This window comes from Morus notabilis, unplaced genomic scaffold (assembly GCF_000414095.1).
Source record: "Morus notabilis unplaced genomic scaffold, ASM41409v2 Scaffold271, whole genome shotgun sequence".
Taxonomy (NCBI): domain Eukaryota; kingdom Viridiplantae; phylum Streptophyta; class Magnoliopsida; order Rosales; family Moraceae; genus Morus; species Morus notabilis.
Genome location: NW_010365721.1, coordinates 310,701 through 316,865, shown reverse-complemented (window position 1 = coordinate 316,865; position 6,165 = coordinate 310,701).

Here is a 6,165-nt window from a genome sequence, read left to right as displayed (position 1 = left end):
AATTGAAGGCAATAATCATGAGGTGGATTTGTAACATTAGGTTTACTGGCTTAGTCATCAACTTAAGTGAGAGGTGGCTATACAATATGTTATTGTTATAATATAGTGCCAAGTCATGCTTGCTAAGCATGCTTAATAAGCTATTAGTTATGATTAGTCATGCCATTTGCTGGCAACAAGAAGACAATATCTTAAGCAAATAAATGTGAGCCCAGTAGTTCCCAGTAGAGAAGCGAAATTAAGAAAAAGAAAGGAAAAAAAAACTTAGAGAAAAGGAAGCAAAAAATAAAGAGAGTTCCTCGTAAGCAATTTGGGATAAGTAGATTTTTCACTGCAATAGTATTAGTATGTTTTAAGAATGATTTAAGTTTATATATGTTGTTGTTGACATGTTTTCATGAGATTTGTAAAGTGTTTTCGATGTTTTTTTAGTATGATATGAATCTTATGTTTATTATGATTGAAATATGATGAAGGGCCAAATCCTGGAAGAATAAGAGATTCCATGAAAGGGGTCACATGAAAGAGGTTCTAATAGCATAAGATTAATATTATATAAGAGAGCCTAAAATGTTTGAGATAACTATTTGAAAGTGGATATACGAAATTGATTTATGGTTTACTTACCGAGCCTGCTCTCATATAGTTCTCGTGATGCAGGTAAGCTTGTAGATAGAAGTTCCAGTTGACTAAGCAAGAATGGTCCAAGATTTCATGACGAGTTTAAAGATCCTAAGATTTGATTTTTTTTGTAAATCCAAGGATTCTGTTCAAGGATTGTATTTGCGATAGATATTATTTCTCTATTAGGCAGTAATATTTTTATTTCAGTTAACGTTTCTCTTGAGCTGACGTTATTTTTAGCTGCTTGCTCGGGAGGGGCATTACAATTTGGTATCAGAGCAATACAATTCTGGAGACATAGTGAGAGAGTCATAGAACCAAGTGCACAGTCAACAAAGGATTTGTGATAAAAAGAATAGATAGGTATTTGTATTTATTAGGACTGTTGCTCAAATGGAGAAATTAAAATTATTAAATTTCGAGGACGACATTTCTATAAGAAAGGGAGAATTGTAAATCTATAAAACTTGACCTACTAGCTTAATTGGTTTATTTTATGAAATTTGGTTACTTTTGGATTTTTTTTTTGAATGGATTTCTTAGGTCCCGTTCATTTCACCGATTCAAGTTTAGAATTTGAGTTTTGTTACAGTAAAAAGCTCCCAGAAACAGTCACATCTAACTTTTTTTCTACAGTATAAAACTCTCACATAAAGTCACATCTCAACTCGAATTAAAAATTTAAATCAACGAACTAAACATGCCCTTAATCTTAGAGACATTTATGTGAGGGATAATGATAGATTGAGGATTGAAAAGTATTATGAGCTTGCGCTAGACATTTAATACTTTTGTAGCAATAGGTTTACCGGCCTAGTCATCAACTTAAATGAGAGGTAGCTATACAATATGTTATTGTTATAATATGGTGCCAAGTAATGCTTGCTAGGCATGCTTAATCAGCTATTAGTTATGATTAGTCACGCCATTTGCTGACAACAAAAAGACAATATCTTAAGCAAATAAACGTGAGGCCAGTACTTCCCAGTAGAGAAGCGAAATTAAGAAAAAGAAAGGAAAAAAAGAGAGAAAAGAGAGCGAGAGAAAAGGAAAATAAAAATAAAGAGAGTTCCTCGCACGTAATTTGGGATAAGTAGATTTTCTACTACAGCACTTGAACAATAGTATTAGTATATTTTAAGAATGATTTAAGTTTATATATGCTGTTGTTGATACGTTTTCATGAGATTTGTAAAGTGTTTTCGATGTTTTTTCTGAGTATGATATGAATCTTGTGTTTATTATGATTGTAATATGATAAAAGACCAAATCCTGAAGTATAAAGATTCTATAATAGGGGCCACATGAAAGAGGTTCTAATAATACAAGATTAATATTATACAAGAGAGTCCTAAATGTTTGAGATAACTATTTGAAAGTGGATATACGAAATTGATTTATGGTTTACTTACTGAGCTTACACTCATATAGTTCTCGTAATGCAGGTAAGCTCGTAGATAGAAGTTTCAATTGACTAAGCAGGATTTGCAGGAATGGTCCAAGATTCCATGACGAGTTTAAAGATCCTAAGATTTGAATTTTTTTGTAAATCCAAGGATTCTGTTCGAGAATTGTAGTTGTGATAGATATTATTTCTCTATTACGCAGTAATGTTTTTATTTCAGTTAACGTTTATTTTGAGCTGGCGTTGTTTTTAACTGCTTACTCAAGAGGGCCATTACACTCATATGTTAGAGAAATTATATAAATGGAGATAAATTAGAGTTGTTTTATTGATGAGATAAACAATAGTTGAGAGTGCCACCAAGAAAAAAAAACATATGTAAATATGCTGATAAGAAAAATTGTTTTGGAAAACACGTAAAAAATAATAGCCTTTAATGAAAAGGACAAAATAAGGATTTATTTAAAATAAATTATTCTAATAAAGTAAACACACATTGTAAACAAAATTAGACTGTATAGGAACTTAAGAGAAAAAAAAATTAATAGAAAAAAGAAATGATAAAAAGAAAGAAGGTTCTAATGAATTATAGGTAATTATATACTTTTCAACAGTTAATTATGTCTCATACTTTTTTAACTTGATATGATTTTAATAATATCCAATAGTTAAAAACTAACTCTATTGATAGACTGACTTACTAAAGAAGGTCTTTAAAAAGAAATTAGGAAATGTTTATAAGAAAAAAATAAAAAAAGGCGATGTCTTTGTGTTAAAAAGAAGGAGAAGCCTCTTGTTATGTCACATGTTAAAAGGTGAGAAAATATTTTTATTATTTTACTCTTTTATGTATATTAAGATTATGATTAATAGAATAGGGTACAATAATATTTTTTTTTTGAAAATGATTATTACTTTTAATATTATTAGAAAACTTACATTATTAAAGTGATTTTTCTTAAAAATATTGACAATTTTTTTGTGTATTTTCATAAAACACGTGATACAAAAGTGATTTTTCCCCTTATATTATCATATTCTTAATTTTATATGAGTATAACGTGTTTAGACAGTTAAGAATGGTATCATTTAATATGTGGCTTTTCTTTAATTTACCATATAATTGTCTAAAAAATCTCATTTACGATAACATGATAAAGTATCTACAGTAGAATTATATTTTTTTTCGTTAATACAGTAGAATTCTGTTTGAATCGTCGTATTTAATTCTTTTAGTTTGTTAATAAAAAAACAAAATTCTTTTAGTTTATATATATGGATATATAGGGAGATCGAGGTAAATTGCCAAAATTTAAAAGGAATTAAAATTATGGAATTTTTTTAGTGCAACTAGTCATTTAGAACTACCGGTAAGTTCAATATTGAAAAACCGTAAATCAAAGGGCAGAACAATCATAGCTATATATACTTATGTGCTTATGCATTCACCAGAGTATTTATAATAATCGCAAACGTGGCTGCACCACTATCTTTTAACAAAATCAAAATAAATTTAGTTTTTTATATGATTTAGTGTTAATTTATTTTATATATTTAAACTCAAATTATTATCTCTGTTATAATATTTTTTTCAAAAAAATTAAAATTTAAATATCAAAATAAAAATTATAATTTGAGTATATCTTTCAAATTTTTATAAATATTTAATTATAAATTTTAAATTATAATTTAAATTATAATTCATAATTCGTTATAATATTTTTCTCAACGTAAATTAAAAATAATTTTAATCACGTAATTCTAATATATATAACCAAACGTCCTTAATTTTCATTGGGACTCGATAACTTCTCTCTCTCTGTTTTTTTTTTCTTCCTTCTCCTTCATGGAATCATTCGTCCGTTCAGTTCTCTACAATTTTTTTTATTTATTTTATGAAACTTCTCTGTAAATGTTGGCTTAAATGAGGGGGAAAAAATGCGATGTTTGTTAAAATTTTCATCACTTAATATAGTATTTTTTATCATAAAAATTTAAATTTAATTTTTTTATTACAATATTATAACTCGTCATGCAAAAAAATAAACCTTAAATAAAAGAGGAAAGTGCTATATTAGTTTTCCAGTGTTGCGTTGGAGTTCTGAGGCGGCGCGACGTGTGGGCTCGCCGGAATTTGGCGGCGCGAATGGGTTGGTGCACGAGGCGGAGCTTGCGTTAGGAGAGGCGTTGTCGGTCTTCGCAGGGAAGAGAGATTCGCTGGGTTTCGCGGCAGGGATTAAATCGGAAGATCTGAGTTTTCTGCATATGGTCCTACGAACTCAGATCCGGCAACATAAGATGAAAGATTTCTTGGTATCGAGAATAACGAAGATCAAAAGCTCGATATTTAGTTCCTTCGAAAGTTCGAAATGGGCAAATATAGGAGTAATTGTTTCGAGTTTGACTAATATATGGGATTACTAAAAAAAAAAAAAGAGTAACCTTCTTGCAATAAAAGATGAATTCAAAATTTGCAGAAAGTGTGCTCTTGGGTTCAACGGAGACAAATGGTGAAGATAGCTGCAGAGTGTGGAGGGAGATAAATAGCAAGTTTTTAAATTCTTTAAATTACTTTGTAGGTCCCACAATAATCCAGTGGACAGACACGTGGAGGCTAAGTAACCCTACACGTGATACGGAATTATAACTCTGCGCCACGTCACACAGTTCATTTCCGGTTGCCACATAATTTGATACACTGTAGTGGAGTGCATACTGTTATCATACACCTTAGACATGACAGCCAATAGAAATTGTACTATGTAGTCCCACGGGAGACATTTCCTAAAATTTAAAAAAATAGGGGAAAAAAGGAAAATAGTAGGGGTAAAAAGTGGAGAGATGCTATTGTTTGGTGTGTATTTAACGCGCCACATAGAGAAGATGCGTCCGCAACCACCCAACTATCGACAAAGAAAACTCATAATATACAGACCTTTTGTGTTTTCACCTCCTGATTGGCTCTTCTATGTACCATATTGTACGATGTATGTGACCCAATTTCCCATTTTCAATCTTTTCACTCATAGGGCTCAGTCCCGTCTGTTTCTCTCTCTGTTTTTTTTTTTTTCTTTTTTTTTTCTCTCTCTCTCCGCACACACAAAAAAGGAATTTCTTTTTCTTTTTTGACAGTGCACCGAGGATTAACTCTAACGTTAATACATCCACAGAAAAAGTAAGACCGGGATAAAGCCGCACCCAAAACTGTCACGTGCGTGTTTCTTTTCCATTTTTTCTCTAATATAATTGTTTTTTCATCAAGAATTCTCTCCTCATTTTTTATGAATCTAACTATTATTTTCGAAATCATGTTGTAGTTGTACAGTCGAAATAATTAAGTATAAAATTTAATTATATTTGCCTAACCGCATTAGGTAATCTATGCTATAGTACCAATTAAAGCCCTCTATTAATTTCTTGTCCGTCTTTTTTGAGCAATGTTAGTCAACTATTAATATTATATCACTTTAATCTTTGATTTTTTAAGAAAATTAATTCTTGAACGTATATTTAATTTTTTGGAAGATTTTGGTCTCGACCATAAAATTAATTATAGATGTATAAAATATAATAAAAGCAATTATGATTCCCTCTCGTGATAATTTAAATTCTGATAAAATTAATTATAAAAGTACTCTCTTGTTGGGAAACTATTATTTAAAACTCTTGAAATTTAAAACATTTTGTGCTTGATGTATCTTTAGATGTTTAGTTCATAGGTTAAAATTATGAGATTATAATTATTTTTAATTTACGTGTATTTTTTATGAGAAAAAATACTGTTGCGAATTATGAATCATGATTCAAATCTGGGTACGAATCCCCTTACCAAACGTTAATGTGGATGTGATTAGCTTTGTTAGATTTCGAGAATTAATAGTCAATTTTACTGTGAGTGACCAAAATTGCCAAGAAAAAAATACCAAATTTAGGGACTAATTTATCAAAATGACACATTTTGATAGTTTAGCGACTAACTGTTTTAATAACTTATTTTTCTTTGAAAAAATAATTTTTAGGATAAATTATGCAAATTTTTCACTTTTGTTAGGATAATCTTGATAAATAATTTTTGAAAGTGCATAAATAATGATTTTTACTATTTATTCTTAATTCAAAACCGTTTTAGTCAAATA